Source organism: Chiloscyllium punctatum, chromosome 43, assembly GCF_047496795.1.
Source record: "Chiloscyllium punctatum isolate Juve2018m chromosome 43, sChiPun1.3, whole genome shotgun sequence".
Taxonomy (NCBI): Eukaryota; Metazoa; Chordata; class Chondrichthyes; order Orectolobiformes; family Hemiscylliidae; genus Chiloscyllium; species Chiloscyllium punctatum.
Genome location: NC_092781.1, coordinates 55,231,019 through 55,251,384, shown reverse-complemented (window position 1 = coordinate 55,251,384; position 20,366 = coordinate 55,231,019).

Here is a 20,366-nt window from a genome sequence, read left to right as displayed (position 1 = left end):
CCACTGCTCGTTCTGAATTTCCACAGCAACTTCAAAACATAAACTCCAGGAAACCATCCACTCATTATTTTCATTTACTTTTCCCCAATAAAATCAACTCAAACGCCACTAAACGCAAAGTTCAGATGCGTGATGTTAATCAATTACAGGCTTGGGGATTCCTCATGTTACTGAACGCATAATCAGCAGCGAGTGACTGACACAGAATCGACAGGCACAGAACAAGTCAGGAAGACCTGTCTCAAAGCTGCTGATACCACTTCTCCAACGTGGACCACAAAATAGGATATCAGAAAGTGAAAGAGAATGCAAGCTATGCTTTCTTTCTTATCATTTATGACGTCCTTAATGTTTGTACCCGATGTTCCAGGGTTGCTTAACATAAAAGGCCACGAAAATACAGATTCATTCACATTAAAATTGAACAATGCTATGAATTGTCAACACGTTCCACCACCATAGCGGATTCGCAGCCGAATGGGACTCGTCGGTGGAGTCAGATGTTGGAGGTTTCAAGCAGAAGAATGCGAACATAAACAAAATAAGTACCAAATAAGTTGAAATGGTTTGTTATACCACATTCACAATACCCCTCACAGAACAAAATCAGATACCAGACTGCAGATGAGGTATTTGTTATATAAGGAGCAATGTGCTGACATGGCGAGTTGACTGGACAATACAATCTCGCAATCTGTCCAGAATGAAACATTGTGCAGGCCACAGAAGTGCATTGACCTACAAAGTCAGATGAGATATTGGTGCGCCGTGAGGAACTGCTTGGTCCACAGAAATTAATTATTTCATAAACACAGAAGCGTTTTTGCTTCAGCATGGGGAGCAGTATACAACACCCCAGTTCACTGCTCAGTAACGCCGAGTAAAATCGCTGCCCAGCGTGGGTCACCTTGCTTTCTACGCTGGAAGTATCAGAATGTGCAGTTCTTATCCATTTCCAGCGGGATATCTCCATTTTCCCATGACATGGGGTGCTGAGGGTGAGCAAATCACTGCCGAATATAGATATTTGCGGATTCGGTTGAAATACAAATAAATGGGAGAAGATTCTGATGTTGACGGGGGCGCAGTAGCGGGGTGAAGATAAGGAACAGTCTCATGGAAGAATGTCTGAACAGGTTTCAGAATTTTGAAATTATGTCATTTCGATAACATCTTTCAACATGGGCCAGTATTTCCAGGAATGATGGGTGGATGGGATATTGCTGTGTGTGCAGATTGTAGAGAGTTTTGCATGAGCATTTGTTTCGCAGTTTTGTAATTAGGAGTGAGCTCGGTAGAGACTGTGTCTCATTGAGTGGGATGTTACAATAATTTGTCTCAGTGATATTTACATTTTGTTTAACAGATGGACAGTCTGCACGAGGCTTAGCTAGATTCCTACATCTACTTTATCAAATTTGCTTCGTTAACTACCTACGACACCCAATGGTGTCCGTCTCATTCAGCTCCAGCACGAATCTGTCACCCACCATGCCTGGATAAACTCACAATTGCCTGAAAGCCCTTGAATCTTCCCTGAGACCTGGCCTTATTGTCATCTTTAAAAGGCCAATTAGCAAAACTTTGTTTATTAATTGAGCTTTAAATTTGCAGTGCACGGTTTACCCCGAATATTGCAGATAAGAGGCCAGTACACCTCTCTTTGTCCACAGGAGCACATATGACTCCGTGGATGGGCATGTTCTGAGGAGAATCATTCTCTTTTCAGATCATGCAACACCGCCAGAACCACCGAGCATGGTCTGAGTTTAACATCCAGCTCAGTGCAGTATCTATGGTCCGAAAAAATGCTCAGCAATACAGGACAAGCACAAATACCTTCCCTGCTCTCCCAGGACAAGAGAGTCCATATTCTCGCTGCTCGATCACACTCAGTGCATATCAGTTACAACACCTCCCCAGAACAAGGCTCATGCTCCACCACTACGGCATATAGAATTCTTCAGGTTTATGTAATTTTATGATAATGTATTTGTTGGATTTTAAACTGTTCCTGCCAACTTCTCTCTTTGGCAGTGATGGTCATACCCACAGCACATTTAGTCATAGCTCAACAGTGAAATAGAGCTAACAATAGACAGAACCTGCACATGCTGTATCTGTTATAGCACTTTGCTCCTCTCTCTCTTTCTCAACTATGCAGTACAGCTACATGGTTGTATAATGTTCCGGAGAATGTTGATTACAAAATGTTCTCGAACATGCCACTTCTAGAAGTTATTTATATGGTGTCGAATTATGGATTGTTCCAGGAAATGTTCCAAATAGTCCCATGGTTCAGGAGAATGTCAGTTGTCCGGTATATAAAACATAAAGGAAGAGAGCAATGCTTTCCAAATCACACACATTTCAAAGCCATCATGAGGCCAATCAGCTCATCATACTTGCCTCACCAATCAATAAGAGCGGGGCAGATTTAACGGTGTCCTGAGCTTCATGTTACAGGAACCTTCAAACATAAAACACTCTGGGTTCCTGTCACTGAGAGACAACAATCACACACTTTTTATCTCGGTTCACGCAAGTGTTCGATGACCATGTCTGGTGAGGACAGACGCTCCAAATAACATGTTACATCAAGATTTATGTTTTTTAGGAAATCATAAGCAAACCTTACAAAGACCAACCAAAACTATACATATAACGAATATGTAAACGAATATGCATTCACTTTTTGATCATCAATGTCCGATCACAAATGGTAAATTGGTTATTGCACTTGTCTTAGCTTATTGTATTAATCCAAAGGCAACATCTCAACACTTGCATCATTACAAAGTACAATTTGTTGTAGAAAACGTTTCTCGTTGTTTTCCACTGTTACCTTGATCATTATCTGATTTACAGCTCCTTGTTGCCAAAGTTTCAATTTTACTTTCTCTTTGACTATTGCTGTCAAAACCAGTCACGCAGTCTCATACTCAGTTGGCTAGACGGCCGTTTTCTGATGCAGAGAGTGTCCAACACTGCACGTTCAGTTCCCCATACTGACAGCGGTTACTATGAGGGGACCATATTCTCAACCTCACACAGCACGCGAGGGGTGGTGACCCGCATGTTAATTCAACATCAGTGGTCCCTCTCTAATGGTAGAGCATTGTCATTTCACTGTAGAGACTTTGTTCCATCACTGTTAGCATTTGTGAATGTTATGAACAGCATAATTTTTTTTCCATTTTATTCCTCGATGTTTGAGTGATCTGCAGTTTCATTTTATACCACTGTCAGTAGCATTCCCCACATTGCACATTCCTGCACACTCCCTGATGATCTGAGATTCCATTGTCATGAATGAATCTCACTGTCAATGCCTCAAAATTATTCAATATCTCTGCTTCGAAAGGTTTCTGGAGAAGAAGAGCTTCTAATATACACAACAATCTGAGCATGGAAAAAATGCCCTTGTCGTGTACTTAAGAAATAGTAGATGATGGTAACCGAAAAATAAAGACAAAATATGCCCGTGATCTGTAATGTCAATCAACTCTGTCGAAAGGACGAGCTATTGTAGTTGTTTTCAGGCGAACTGAGAACACATTTGGAGGACTGTGTGTGAAAGTTTTCTTTTGTGTCTCCTATCTGAGAATGTATATAATTACATTGGAATCAGTTCAGAGATGTTGCATTGTACTTAATCCTGGAACGAAGAATTATACTATGAAGGCTTGTCAGAGTATCCTTGAGAGTGAATCTTATGGAATCAAACAAAATCTTATGGAGAGTTAATCAATTGGATACCCGATTATTACTTATATATTTCAAATGTGCTGTCCTTGCGCTTTGGACTTGTTAAAATGAAGGTTCTTTTGGTCATAAACGAGTTAGATGTGGCTGACAATACAAATTGGCTGAGTTGTTCTTATCGCTGAACACGACCCAGTCTGATATCTATATTTGGCTCAACGAAATCCTCTGGCCTCCCTGATTGCAATATTGCACAAAATAACACTTACAGGAATATAATCTGTTTACTTTTCAAAGACAGAGAATAAGAACATAAAAGTTAGCAACAAGAGTAATCGATTTAGCCCTTCAATCCTTCCCCATTTTTTAATAAGAGCGAGATTGGTCTACTCTTAGATTTAAACCCAATTTCTTTCACAGTCCTTTTATCCACAACTCACGGACATACCAATAATACATCTTCCCCGTTCCTGAACAATTTTCGTGATCCAGCCTCCACAACTCTCTGGATTTGGGAATTCCAGATATTCACTGGCTTCTGGGAGATTACATTCATTTGTATCTCAGTTTTAAATCAACGTCCCTTCTTCAGTATCTGTTCCCCCGATTTCACTCAGGAATGGAAACCCCTTCTACAATCGGACTTGTCAAGGACAAAACGAGGATTGCAGATGCTGGAGATCAGAATTAAAAAGTGTGTCGCTGCAAGCACATCAGTTCAGGTCGCATCTGAGCAGCAGGACAGTCGATAATTCGGAAATTATCCCTTCACCTATCCTCTCACGGCCCTGTTGTAACTTTTATGTTTTAGCACTACCACCCCTCATTCATTTGATGCAAAAAATAAATGCTAAAATAGATGTCAGCTGGCAATTGTTCATGTAGTCACTAACCTTATCTATAGCCGCTGTCAGATTCCTTAAATCCTTATTTCAAATTCCTCTTTTGTGTATGATTGTGCAATCCGCAAACGGGGATACATATTACACTCAACCCCTCCGCTACGCCATCAGCACTGTTTTATACATAACGAATGTCATTCGACTGATATTCGTGGTACTCCAGACGATACATCGTTTTAAACCATTAATGTCATATTAGTTCTGACTGTCCTTCTTCTGTGGGTTAACTAATCCTCATTCCATGCCCTGAGCTCCTGACTGATGTGAGGACGTTCATTTTGTACTTTAGCAGCAGTGCTAACCACTGAACCAACGCGCCTCCTTCCTTGCACTGATGACGTTGAACATATTTTATCTGATCGCTGTTTAGTTTGTATCACTGAAAGACCAACAGTGCCTTCGCCGGTGAGAAAGGATGCAAAACACAAATGCAAATTCTCTGCCTGATCCTTGTACCCAATTCCTCACTCACAACCTCCAAGTGTCCCATGTATCCTTTACTGACTTTCTTTCTTCTAAGGCTCACACATGCATCTTGAGGTTTTGTAAAATATACGTCGAAAATCACTTACTGTTTATTTCTATCTACCTTACCAAGTTACTCTCATTGTATTTATTTTCTTTCTACTTCACTTTAAAACATCTGCTTCTGGTTCCTACATTAGCAATTCCAAATCTGGCCTATTCTAATTTTCACCAATTTGGTATATTTAGTTTGAGTGAATGCTTTCAAAGACAGCGTCTTTGAACAATGAGTAGTTCTCCTTCTGATCAAGATTAGCGTGGTGTATCATACCCAATTTGCTTCAGCGAAGTGCAGCAAATGACTGTTATTAAGGGCATTGGTGAGGGCACAACAAGAATATTATCTGCAATGTTGGTTAACTTTTCTGAGCTTGGATGCTTTAGCTCTCGGGGGAGTGCAGTAAAGATTTACGAGGCTGAAACCGGGGAGAGATTGATTATGTTACGATCGTTTTCTCTTGAGTTCAGACGAGTGACAGAGGATCATATAGACACTTGTAAAATTCTGACAGGAGTAGACAGGGTAGATGCAGGACAGATGCTCCCAAAGGTGTCTGTGTCCAGAACCAAGAGTCGCATACTGAGTTGTCGGGTCTGGACCATTTTGGATGCACTTAAGGAGGCATTGTCAAAGCGAAGACTAATGAGCCTGTGGAATTCATTACTGCAGGTATTAGTTGATGTGAAATCAATCAACGTACTCAAAAGATGGTTGGATATTTCACATGGGGAAGATTATGGTTTGAAAGCAGGTTCAGACTACTGATTAGGTTGATCAATAATGATCATTATGAATGTAGGAGCCTCCTTCTGATCCTATCTTCTGTGATTTATGCTTTTCTGTTTTATTTCCTGGAATTGAATTTATCAGCCTCTCTAGTTCTGGTTTAATCGTAACTCCAGGCACATAGTCATTTGATTATGTCTTAAATGCGCTCTGAAGTGATCACGCAAATAATGCAATGGTCTCAAGCAATTGCGAGGTCTGAAAGTCTAAGCTCAGACAGAAAACACAGCTGCGAAAAGGGAACCGTAATCTGAGCCCTTATGACTGCGCAGAGACCTCCTTTCTAACGTCTGACAGTAAGTGACAATATTTAATGAGCTTGCCCACAGACTGCACAGTAAAAGGAAAATGATCAGAGAATTCAACCCATTGAACATTTGCCAGTGCATGGACATTTCTGCACATCGTCTCAATGCCCTATTTGCTAATCCGTAAACGCAACTGATTAGTGAAAGAAGAACACAATTAATTTTTGAATAGGAATCAGTCCTACGGTCCATAGATCTTGCTTCCCAGTTCAAAGTATTGATGAATTATCGTTTAACTCCACATCGTACTCCTGCTCTGTGTCCATCCCTTTTTTTTCAATAAACCAATCTACGTAATTCTACTTTACACTCAGTGCCTGGGCTTCCACAGCCTGACATGGTAACAAATGTCCAATTAATCAGTCTCTGAGTGAAGGATCTATTAAAAACAAAATAAAGAATGGCCTGCCTGTACATAAGACTGCAGCTCCTTCTTTTTGACGTCCAAGCCAGGGAATGATTATCATTCCCTGTTTTCATTTGGTCTCGCCGTTTTGAATGCTATAGATTTTACTGAAATCTTCACTCGGTTTCATGTAATACAATCTTTACTGGGTGATAACAGGCCATTTGGCCCAACAAGTCCCCTTCATCCCTCTGAAACGTAACCCACCCAGATCCATTCCCGAAACATATTGATCTAGATTTGTTCTACGCAACCCTGAACATTAAGGGCAAGTTCGCATGGCAAATTCACCTGACCTGCACATTTTTGGACTGTCGGATAACACCCATATAGACACAGGGAGAAGTTCCTAACTCCACACAGACAGTTGCTCAAGGCTGGAATCGAATGCATATCCGTGGCGCTGTGGCATATTTGTGTTAACCACTTAGCCACCGTGCCAATAATCCTAACGTACTGGCCCAGCCCTCACTTTACAGGAAAAAATATCTGTCATCGGAATGATCAGTCAGAACACCATATGCTGCATCACCCTCGATCACGTATCTCCTTTATAACGTGAGGTGAATGAAATTGCACGCAATATTCAATGATATTCAAGAAAATGTCACAGCTATACAGTGTTACGACATGGGTGTAAACACTTCTGTTATTTGAATCTTAACCACCAGAAAGCTCACTCTGCCTCATGAACAGTTCAAATGAGTGACTTTGTCAACAAAGCAAGTAACACTTTATTATGTATCGCTGAGAAACACAAGAACGTTAAAAAGCAATTACCTCAAATATAAATGTCCTTTGTCTGAATAATATTTTTACCTCCCACTCTCGAATATTATAATGATTCGATAAATAAATCTGACCAAGTTTTACCAACGAAATCAAATTTCCAAAGCTGCAAGGAGTCGCTTTACACTTGGTATTTTCGTTTGTACTTTCCTGGATCTTTTCTTCGGTCTTCTGTCTGATAACATTCATTTGAAAATGTACTATTTAGAGAGAGGCACTGCAGGCCATATATTAGTTGGTGCTCTCTGCCGCTCGTCTAACTGTTCAAAATACCCAATTTCATATACCTGAAACGTCGAATGCCTCATGAATGTGATGTCATCCTGAAAAGTAAAAATAAAATTTGGTTGTATTTTGGTACTCGGAGCATATTTTTAACTGTTTGGGTAAATTTGAACTTGTTTTGTAAGGCAGCAACACAGCCTCAGCTATTTTATTCTCAACCAAATGTTACATTTTTAAATCTTCAGCACACTCTCTGTTTCTCTCGGTCCTTGCCAGTTTCCACACTCTCTTAAAGGTAAAAAAGCACCCCTGCATCTTCATAACATATTCCCCCTTAAGGAAAAATATCATGAACCATCATAATTAAAATAAGGTTATATATTTGTTCTCTACTACTGAACCACATTACCATTACAAACATATAACTTTAAGATTAATTCTTATTAACTTCCACACACACACATACATAATTTATTATTTATTAGCGAATTTACAATAATGCACCTGCTATTACATTCGTACAATGAACATTATGTACGATATTGTAATTAAATGCCTGTAAGATAAGATTCCAAAGAAATCGTCTCGTATTATTATTTTCAAAGCATTCCAAGAATTGGAGAGGATTGTAATCCTAGCACCCATCCCTCTCTGATACATTTTTTCGAGACATCCACATTCAAATGTTGTTAGACCAGTAGCAAAATCAATAATTTTTGGGGGGGGGATCGTAGAGTATTTTACCTGATCTTTACTGAGTTTCTTTGAAAAGTAAACAATTGGCAGTTAAATGGCATTGTCCTCTTCTTGTAGCAGTACAGTGCCAATTCCGATGTCACAAACCTCGAGAGCAACTTCGAAAGGTTTCAAACAGTTTGGTATTGCTAAAACTGGTGCAGTGTTTAATATTGCTTTTAACTTGCCAGTTGCACCTGACGCTGTTCTATCTCACGAAATTTTGTGTTCTTCTTCAGCAAATGTGTTTACTGTGTTGCTACGTTGCAGAAGTTTGGGACCGATAGTAGACATGATTTGGAGATGCTGGTGTTGGACTGGCGTGTACAAAGTTAAAACTCACGCAACACCAGGTCATAGACAAACAGGTATAATTGGAAGCACACCAGCTTTCGTAGCGACGCTCCTTCATCAGGTGATAGTGGAGGGCTCCATCGTAACCCAGGATTTATATCAAAAATTTACAGTATGATGGAACTGAAATTATACATGGAACAAATTGATTGTCTGTTAAGCCTTTCATCTGTTAGAATACAGTGATAGTTTCACTTCTTTCATGTGTCAAAAAAGGTCTTAAAAAAAGGTTTTGTGATTTACACATGAAAGAAGTGAAACTATCACTGTATTCTAACAGATGAAAGGCTTAACAGACAATCAATTGTTCAATGTATAATTTCAGTTACATCACACTGTAAAATTTTGCTACACATTCTGTGTTACGATCGAGCCCTCCACTATCACCTGATGAAGGAGCGTCGCTCCGAAAGCTAGTTTGCTTCCAATTAAACCTGTTGGACTATGACCTGGTGTTGTGTGATTTTTAACTTTGAAGTTTGGGACAAACTTCCTACATAATCCATTTAGTCACCAAAAACGAAGAACCTCCTCCTTTTTTGAGGTTGGTGGTGGAAATTCCACGATGGCCTTTGTCTTTGCATTCCAAGGGGGCAACATTCCATGACAATTGTCATGTCCCAAGCACCTCAACTCTATTGTCGCAAATTCAGTTTTGTTGAGAATTATTCTCAGTTTTGCCTCTCTTAATTAAAGATCTCTGCTAACTGGGTCGTGTGCTCTTCCCAGGACTCACTAAAGATGACTAAATCGTACAAGCTGAATCCACAGTGTGTAAGCCCACATACAACTCTGTTCAAAACTCTTTGAATGTGGAGGTTGCATTCCTCATTCGAAAGGGTATCACTTCGAATTGATATAGCCCATTTGGGTTTACAGAGTCAGAAAGTTCCTTCGTCTTGGCTGGGAATATACCTGCCAATAACCACACAGTAAGTCCAACTTGGTGATGTAAACGGCTTGTCCATCTTTCTCGATACTGTCCTCCAATCTTAGTATTGGGAGCGTGTCCGACTTCCTTACAGCGTGGACCTTCGTATAATCCACGCAAAATCATTGATTGTTATTAGGTTTGGTGACTAAGGCGATCAGTGAACTCCAGCCTCTCTGACTCGCTTCGATGATATCTTCAATGAGCATGGCTTCCAATTCTTTCTGGACCGATCTGGTTTAAAAATATAAAGCAAACAGCAATTGGTTTTATCGAAACGTTTTCCCGTCGTCCACCTCATGCACAAAGCATTATTCCTCCCCATGTTATTCCTACATATGTCTTCATAATGCTATTAGAAACCTTTCAACTACGATCTTTCCCCTGAGACAGATAGGTTGCTAACCTATCCCACTCTTGAAGGACCTCATCATAGTTGAACATATATGGAGGCACATAAAATTCTACAAAATCCGAACAGGATTCTTCACTGTGTGGGCAGTAACTGACATCTGATTCTCCAGTTCTTTCTCTCTAGTATCGTTAAGTTTCAACATGTTCGATTCTAATTTTTCCACCATCTCACATCTTTACCTGATAATTCACCGGAATCATTTTTTTTTCTTTTTCAGTTTGATAGGAAAACTAAACCAAGCTTTGAAGTATCTTCAATTGTAAGTGTTGATGATTTGGCACCAGAAGCGCATGACAGAGGTTCAGAACCATGAAGAAAGAATCAAGTCAGAATTATGTTGATTTCGAAAGCATTAAGCATATTGCCGTTGATAGACGTGTGCTAACTTGAAAGTAACAGTCCTGGTAACAGTATGAACACGTCATCATCTCAAAAAACCGTCCGATTGGAGCCTTTATTTGCTATCAGCTTCATTTCACGATTTGAACAATTTAGTGCAGTTTAGGTAACTCACGTACTCGATTAATGTCTCCCTCACCTCCAATACATAACCTAAGTGTGCCATCTACAAATTGGCTCCTCATAATTGCTCTTGAATAATTTCAAAGTGCCTCTCACTTCATGACCGTATATTAACAAAGGGAATGAACTGCGTAGATTCTTTTGCGGCAACTCTGATGCAAAAAATACAATAGGATACATTTATACCAGTCATTCGGGTAATCCTGCTGACAGTATGCTCTCAACATGGTATCCAATGTCTGATGCCACCTTTCAAAGCTCCTTGGGATTTATGATGATGCGCACTGGGATTACAGTGTTGAGTACCTCAGCTATCCATCGCCTCCTTAAACAGCTTAACAGTAAATTTTGACCCATTTTCCGACTGAATCTCTCGAGGTTGCCCATACTCAGGTGAAGAAAGATACTAACTCCTCGACCACATATTTACGCTTAATAATCTGGAATGGAATGTCCTCTGGTAATCTGGTAGACACATCCATTATGGGTAATAAGTACTGGTTCCGAATTTTAGTTTCCAGAAGGGGTCCTACGCAATCAATTGGAACCCACATGAAAGGATCTTCAAATGTAGAAATTGGCAATATATTTGTTGCATTTATTATGGCCTGTGGCTTTCCAATAATTTGACATGCATGACTTGTACGACAAAGTTTAACAATATCCTTGTGCATTCCATGCCAATAAAAATACTTTTGTACATTAGACTGTGTCTTTCGTTCTTAAAAATGTGTTGTTCGAAAAGCGCAGCAGGTCAGGCAGCATCAAAGGAGCAGGAGAATCGACGTTTCGGGTATAAGCCCTTCTTCATGAATGAGGAGGGTGTGCCAAGCAGGCTAAGATAAAAGGTAGGGAGGAATGACTTGGCAGATGCTGCCTGACCTGCTGCGCTTTTCCAGCAACACGTTTCTAAGCTCTGATCTCCAGATGTTGTAGATCTGCAGTCCTCACTTTCTCCTGTGTCCTTCGTTCCCCGAATTGACTTCGTACAAGTAGTTCATGGTCTACCCGTAGCACTTTCTCTCTGCCTATCGAAACCACAATCTGGTGCACTTCCGTGCATTTGTCCTCTGCATTCACCTGCCGTGGTCTCTATTTCCATCTTAGCATTCTATATTTCAGGTAATGACTCTCAGGAATTATATCTACCTCTTTTTAAGAGTACACATCCACATCTGTATCTTTCATCGCTATTTCCTTCTGTTGCAAGTTCTTTAGCCTTTCAGGACTAAACACTAAACTTCTGTCTGACCCTCTGCCTGTTCAAATTTATCGGGCAACATTACATCAAACAATATGTCCATTAAGAGAAGCTCACCTCCTGCTTCTTTCTATTGAATTTTTGCTTCGTGCTATGACTTGATACCGGGATCTGTTTACTAAACAGGCTGAGAAAATACCAGGATATTTTTGTTTCATCTCCTCCATTTCTGATCCTCCTTCAGCTTCTCCACTCCAAATTTGGATCTGGCTAAAGCATTCCCAAGAATCAACTGGATTCCTGGAACTGACAGTCTGTCAATTCTCCCATTGTTACTTGGCCAGACTTGAGTTGGTAATCCAACATGATTTTACATCTGGGAAAGTTAAATTCCTGTCCAGTTAACCCACAATTTACCACAATCTCAGGTAACAGACCAGGAATAGGGCAAATTCTCTCATCTCTTATTGTTCGAGACTGTTTAGATCCTGTATCTCTCAAAATCATAACATTTAGTCCGTCTCCCCCGTTGTTTCTGAGTGAAACGTAACCACACAGACCAAGTCTTCTTAGAGATCAGGTACTGTCTCCATACACAGCCTCTGCTTAAACGATATATTCCCCTGCTGCTCCTCGACTCTTCTGGGGAATTCTTTTTCTTCTATGATACATGCCTCTCGCTCATCTTCTTTTATTACTTTTTTTTCCCAACGCACTATTCTGTCCCGACCAGCACTGTGACCTTCACTGTCCCATTTTACGAAAGCGAAAGTCATGAAGCCTTTCACATCATTTCCACCATCTCGGGGTTCATTTCTGACTTGTGGTAAACCCTTACCAGAGTTCTCCTCTGTTTCTTTCGTCGTGTAGGATCTCCCCATCTTCCAATTTCTATCTCTCACAGAAAGAAATTTTAACTGAAGCCTGTCTTATGAACAAGCATGTATTTTTCTGCTATTTCAGCTGCCCTTCTCGCTTCGTGAAGTCTTGCTCCTCCACGTGAATTCTGATCATTTCTCGCAGTGACCATTTTCGCCGACAGCAGAAAGATCTTTCTCACAGCCAAATAGGTCGAATCTGTCTTTCAGACCCACACCCATCTATCAAAATGAATATACTTTGAACTTTTGAAATCAGCATAATTGTGACTTTGTCCCTTCTTTATGTTTCTGAACCGCTGTCTATGCACTTCTGGTACCAATTCGTAAGAAGTTCAATTAGCCTTTTTGACCTTTTCATAATCTCTTGTTCGGCCGCCGCCCCCCCTCCCCCCCCCCCCCCACCCCCTCCGCCTCCAATCTAACAGCACGGAAAATATCTCACTTGCTCTGCCTACCAGTTTAATGTGTATGAGCATTACCCAAAAATCTTCGGACCACATGAGCTGCCCAACCAATTTATCAAATTGAATAGTGAAGGCTTCAACATCTTTCGCATTGAAATGTGGCAGAGGTTTGTCACGTTTGCATATCTCAATAACATCCTCTTTTAATCTCCATCCCACTGACTTCGCTTTGCTGATGAGGTCGCGAACTCTCAATTTCGAATTCTTTCTCTCTTTCTTTATCCTCTCTCTCTTTTGCTCTTACTCTGTATCTCACTTCTCTCTCTCTGTTTCTCTTTTTTTACTTCAAACTCCATTTTCCTCACTCGTAAGTTAATTTCTTCTAATTGAACTGCATTTGCCTGCTTTTTCTGACACACATCAGTGTTTGAGTAGCTCCCTTATATTTTTCGCTTTACTTTTGTCGTTCATGAAATGGAATGTAACTTCTTTGCTAATTCTGAATTTATGGCACTTTTCTTTCCTTCAAACTTTTCTTGCTGGAAAAGCACAGCCTACCAGTCTGCATCCGAGCAACAGGAGAGATGACGTCTCGAGCATAAGCCTGACAGTCTGTGCTTTTCCAGCACTAAACTCTCATCTCTAATCTCCATCATCTGCAATCCGCACTTTGTCCTTCTCAACATGATTGGAAAATATCGCAACTATCTTCAGAAACTAGAAACTATTTCGCAATTTTTAAGAGACATTTTATTCACTTTTCAATTAACCAGCCACATGTCTTCGGTATGCTGGCGTGGGCGGTACGGTAGCATAATGGTTTGCACTGCTGTTTCACTGTGCCGGAAACCCGACTTCAATTCTCGCCTCAGGCAACTGTCTGTGTGAAGTTTGCATATTTTCCCCGCGTCTGCGTGCGTGTGCTCTGGTTTCATCCCAGAGTCCAAAAAATGTGCAGGTTTGTTGAATTGGCCATGCTAAATTGCCCGTAGCGTTTGGTGGAGGGGAATGGGTCTGCGTGGGCTGCTCTTCGGAGGGTCGGCCTGGACTTATTGGATCGAAAGGCCTTTTTCCATACTGTTAGTAATCTAATCTAATGTCTCCCCTCTGTTTTGTTTAAAGTTGGAGAACAGTATACTGTAAGTATTTAAATTTAATGACTTCTTTCGTATCCCAAATCAGTTCAAATCTCTCCAAATCTAAGTCGGGATCTGTCTACAACTGTTCAAATTGCTGACGAAGCCCCTCAAAGTGTTACACCATGGGGTAAACACCTCTATTAATTTAAACTCGCCACACAGAAAAGATTGACCTCACGACACAACCTTTTAAAATAAACTATCCCAGAGGTCGATATTTAAAGAAAAAGTTTAAAATTTTATTCCTTAAATCCAACAGAGAATATTAAAACCAACAACTATTTGACGTCATTGCTCTTAAATATACCTTTTACTTCCCACTCTGCAACACTGGTCTGATTAAATGAAAAAAATCCTGATTCAAATTGATACAAAAAAAAACACGTTTGAAACGTCCTGTCAACTTTGTATGATTCTCCATTGTAGATTTTCCTCTGTAGTCTTTCTGTGTTCGGTTTCGAAGTTCTGCTGCATAAACCTCTTCTTGACAGGTACCTTTCACAGAGCTCTTCAACTATCAGTCTATTTTTGTGCATGCCCTTGGCAGTTCTTCTTTGACCAGTTCAGAAATTCCGGTTTTATACCCAAAACGTGTCATAGTTTCATTGGTTGCCATATTATCAAAATAGTAAATTCTGTTTTGATTGAATTTTGGTATCTTGGGGCATAATTTTTACTGATTGGAAAATCACACAAATAGTATAGTGGTAACTTTTAATCCGGGTTTTGTTGGAACAGTTGTTACCGATTTGGAGGCTGATACAGAGCACTTAAGAGAAAGAAGATTTAGATGGTAAACAGTTGCTGTTAAATTTTTTACTTGTTGAATTTTGGAATACACTGGTATTTTTTCCTTGAAATGGTGAAATTTCGGAATTCGCTGTCTCACATACTCTGATAGATCACGAAGCGACATGAAGCTTTCTGGGTTCTTGTTTGAATTAACAGAGTGGGTTACCGCCGTGTCGTATCATTTGTTGATCTCGCATCTGTGATTTGGATGATTTAGACAGATCGAGTCTGAGAGATGAACACATTTGAATGGGCTTGAGTTCCGAACGATCCCCGCAGGTTTTATCACTTGCCGATTAGTGCACTAGGTATTTAAATAAAGCGTAGGCCCTGCGACTAATTTACTTGTGGTTTGTTGTGCTTGGTTGAGTAAAAAGTGAGGAAAATGGATCTTCAAATTGCCAGGTTCTGGAAATTGAAGATAATTGTCAAATTTCCCCACAATGTTTGGAAACACAGAAGAATGGCAGATGTATAAAATTTGCAAATAGCTTAGAATTAGATCTAACAAGGGAAAGAAATGTAAATCTAAAATTGTTAGGGAGTTAATCAAGCACTTAGCTGTGCCGAAGAAACAAACATGTGCAGCAGATTGAGCAAAGAAAAACGCATTTGATGAAAATCGAGATAGAAATAATGAAAGTGAAGAAACGGTCAGATCTGAGCAAAGAGAGAGAGACAACAGATAGAAAAAGAGAGAGAGAAATTGCGATTGAAATTGACCTTGAGAAGTTGTGAATTAGTCAAGAAAGTTAAGTAAATAGGATAGAGTTGAGGAGAGAATTTACTGATATACACAAGTATGTTAAAACATTGCCACATTTTGACAGAAAGATGTTAAAAACTTCTTTATTTCGTTTGCAAAATTATCTAGGCTGATGGAGTGGTCATATTAACTTGTGGTTAATGCCAATTCAGACTAAGTTCGTAGGCAGAGCTAGTGAGGACTTTGCAAAGTGGTTAGAAGAGGGATCAAGAGATTATTAATCGGTACCAGAAGTGTAGAGACATCGGTTCAGAAATATAAGGGAGGAAATAGGTCATACTGATATTAAGTTTGAAGGAATCAAACATAGTATGTTTTGCAAATTGTTGCAGGCTTTATAAGTAGGTAAGAGCAACGAGGCTTCGAAAGAGGTGATTCTGGTGGAGAAGTTTAAAAACCTCACTTCCAGAGCTGGCAAGTATTCATGTCCAAGAACAGAAAGCTCAACAATTGAGAACAGTGGTAGAGAAATCAGGCGAAAATACATTGATGCATTAGGCAATCTTTCAATTCAGGTAATATTTTCACTCAGGGAGGGACACAAATTGTGAGAAGTGGTGATGTTGCATATCAAAACGAAGAGTGAGGGCACTGTCCATTGTCTACCACAGATTTAACAAAAATGGCAAGAAGGTGAAGGTGAGGTGTGAAAGGCCGCAGGCATTTTCACTGCAGGGGAGTGGGACACAAAATTACAGTGTTGACTGTTCAAGAAGTGAACAGCTGTTCAAAAAGCTGTTTTTGATACCTTTACTTTATGTATGGCATCTATCGAGTTCGTTCACCTGACTCATCTTTGCCTGAATTTAATAGCGACCACAAAACCTGGCTTGGAAATATCTCCTGTCATTGGTAACAGGGCTAACAAATTATCCCCTCGGAAAAACGTTGGAGTCTGAGAAACTATATCTGCCACCTGTTGCATTCTTTGCTGTGCCCTGTTTAGCTAGCTCGCCTGCTCTATTGAATCTCTTCGTCACCTCCGGAACATAATCTAACTGTGGGATCGCCGACTTTGGTTCTGTTATTCTTTCTGTATTTAACATCAAAGGGGTACTCACCTCATGACTGAAGATGACCTCAAAGGGAGTAAACTGGGCAGGTTCTTTCTGTGCATCTCGAATGGCAAACAAAGCAAATGGGAAATCTTTATACCAGTCATTCGGGTAATCCTGACAGTATGCTTTCAGCATGGTCTTCAAGGTCTGATTCCACATTTCAGAAGGTCCCTGTCATTCATGATAATTCACTTTGTATTTTAAAAGCTGTAATCCTACGTTATCCAAAACCTCCTTTAACAGCCTACCAGCAAAATCTGAATGAATCTCTCTGGGTCACCAATAAAGGTTTGAATAAACAATGAACTGATCTACTTCCATCTTTGATTTGATAATCCGCAATGGATTTCACTTCAGAAACCTGGGAGACACAGCAACTATGTTTAACAAATACTGGTTTCCACTTTTAGTTCTCGAGAGTGGATATAGACAAACAATTAAAACTCACGTGAAAGGTTCTTCATGTGTGGGAATTGGCAACAAAGATGCTGGTTTTATTTCCGCCTGTGGCTTACCTACCATTTCCCCTGCATGAAACGGATGGTTAAAATGACCCACATCTCTGTGTAATCCAAGCTAATATAAATGTTTTGGACCTTAGCTTCAGTCAATCTTATCCCAAGGTGATCTCTGACAGTTAGTTCATAAGGCACTCATAACAGCTCCTGCCTATCGGCAATAAAACCTGGTGCGCATCGGCCCATTCCTCCTCTGCTGTTTTCTTTATTCCCGAGGTTGTTTTTTTTTTGTATTTAGGATAATAACCTTCCAGCATGTTCTCTGCCTCTATTTTACGGGTAAACATATATATGTTTTGTTGTCTTGTATTTTTTGTTGCAATTCTCTTAGTCTTTCATGAGTAAACACTTCTGTCTGATGCTATGTCTGTTCAGGTTTATCCTGCATCATTATGTCAAATAGGGTGTCTGCTAACTGAACCGCAATTCCTTCTTATTTCTCTTTACATTTCGCTTTGTGCTTTGATTATGATGTTGGGATCTGGTCTGGGAAAATACCAGGATATTTATATTTTAACTTAACTGTTTCGTGGTCTTCCCTTGTGTTCACCAAAACCAGGGATGTCACTCTTTCCGTGGATTCTGCCAAATCATGCGGTTCCGTTTACCTACGAACCCAAACAGCTCAAACATAACGTACTACTTACATATTGCATGCATGCTTCAATCATGGATGAAAAAACTGGAATTCTGCCTTTTATTGAGACTTCCTGTGTCTTGTTTAGTTTGCAAAACAGGTCTTTAAACTGAAGGTTTCAGGATGCAGGAGTGACATGTGTTTAGATATTTTCCAGTTTGCCAGAAATAAGTCATTGAGAGCCATCTGTCACTGTGACTTTCTGTAATGATCCCTTGTCCTTCTTCAAGACAGTGAGTCTCATGATCAAACAGAGACAGAACCACAATAAGAGGGACACAAAAACATACCCACATCCTCACACAAACATGTACAGATACACGGATAAGCACTCCCAGACAGAAGTACAGTCAAACTGAGATTTCGGAACATACTGCCAAACAAAGACAAATGCCCACAGGTACAAACACATAATAACACAGCCAAACTGAAATGTGGGAACACACCGACACAAAGACTACAGAAACATTCCCACACCTTCACAACGCACACATGAATATGGAGTGCAGAAGAGGTACACACCTACACACACATGCACATAGAAGTACACACACAAAGAAATCTGACACGTAGAGGCATATGATAACACACGTACGTACAGACGAATGCACACACACCCACTCAGGCAGAAATGCCGTTATATTGAGATGTATCCACAAATCAAAACACACAGGCACACACAAATGCATATGTACTGAGAGATATAGGAACACACCCATGTACAGACAGAATGCACACACATTAACATAGACAGAAAGAAACGAGCTGTGAGAGAAGAATATATTTTCACACAGACACAGAATCACCTCCACACCGTCACACACATATAGAAACGAACCCAGAGTAAGAAACATCACAGACTAACCTGCGAGAATTGACAGGGAATTATTAAATACAAACGGAATCACATTCAAACCCAGTTAGTGAACCACAACCACAATTAGATATAGACAGAGAGCGACACTCAGAGACAAACACACCCACAGAGATCCTGCTGTGGGCCCAAGAACATCTTAACACACGGACACACAGTCTCAAAGACACATTGACCTGCTTAAACAAAAGCATAACCAGGCAGCGAATCACACTTCACTCCCACAATAATACACTGAAACTCATCGACATAAACACATGGAGTTACAGAACCATCATGATACACTGACAGTAACACCCACACGCACGTTCCCACAACCACACCGTCATAGGACTGTAACCCCACAAATATCATACTCACAGACACAAGCACAACAGATACACATGTGCAAAACACACACAGATAGCCAAACACATAGCCACAGTAACAATTACCCACATAGAAACACTGTCCTTCACGAAACCCTCTCATACAATCTGAATAATATTGCCAAAATACATAAACGTATGAATATGTCGCCTCTAAGAAATGATTTGGAGATGTCAGTGTGGGACTGGGGTGGACAAAGTTAAAAATCACAAAACGCCAGGTAATAGCCCAACAGCTTTAATTTGAAGTAAGCTAGCTTTTTGAGCGCTGCTCCTTCATCACGTAGTTGTCCAGCTGTTCACAACCACCTGATGAAGGAGAGGAGCTCCTAAGCTGGTGTACTTCCAATTAAAACTGTTTGAATTATAATCTGGTGTTGTGTGATGTTTAACTTTGTACACATTGAGTAACTCACACACAGATGCAAAAATGCGCTTGTAATGTGTCACACTCAGGGACATATCCAACCACAAAAACCGAGGGACAAACACACACAGAGTGACATCCCCATAAAGACAATGAATCATCCCACACAGAGACCTTCACACACCGAAAAGGAAACGCATGAACAGGTAGACTTACTTGCAGTAGTGTGTTAAGGTATGGTTGGCTGTACCTGGGGACTTTGTATTTTATAAATCACTGCCTGGGGAAAGATGAGTGAATGAAGGTTTGTTGAACGGATTTGAGTTAATGCAAGTGAGCATTTTGGTAAACTCAGACAGCAAGCATCTGACATGGTCAATGTGAGAATATGACACAGAGCGCGAGGTAGAGACAGAGAGTAAGCTGGACAGAGAGAGACAAAGAAGGATAGTCATAGTTGCAGCAAGAGAGACAGATAGATAGGGAGAGGGACAGAGACACAGAATGATACAGGGAGGGAAAGTCACAGAGTGAGACAGAGAGAGAGACTGAGACAGAAGCTGAGACATGGGGAGAGGACGGAAGAGGAGGAAACGAACAGAGATAAAGACAGACAGAAGCAGGTAAAGCAAGAGAGGGAAACAATATATTTGTAATGGGAGTAGACAGGCGGTGGACACAATAAACTCTCTCAAAAAGTGATGTCCATGAAGTAATAACCAATACGGGTGAGGGCATCCCCAGCACCAGGAGTATT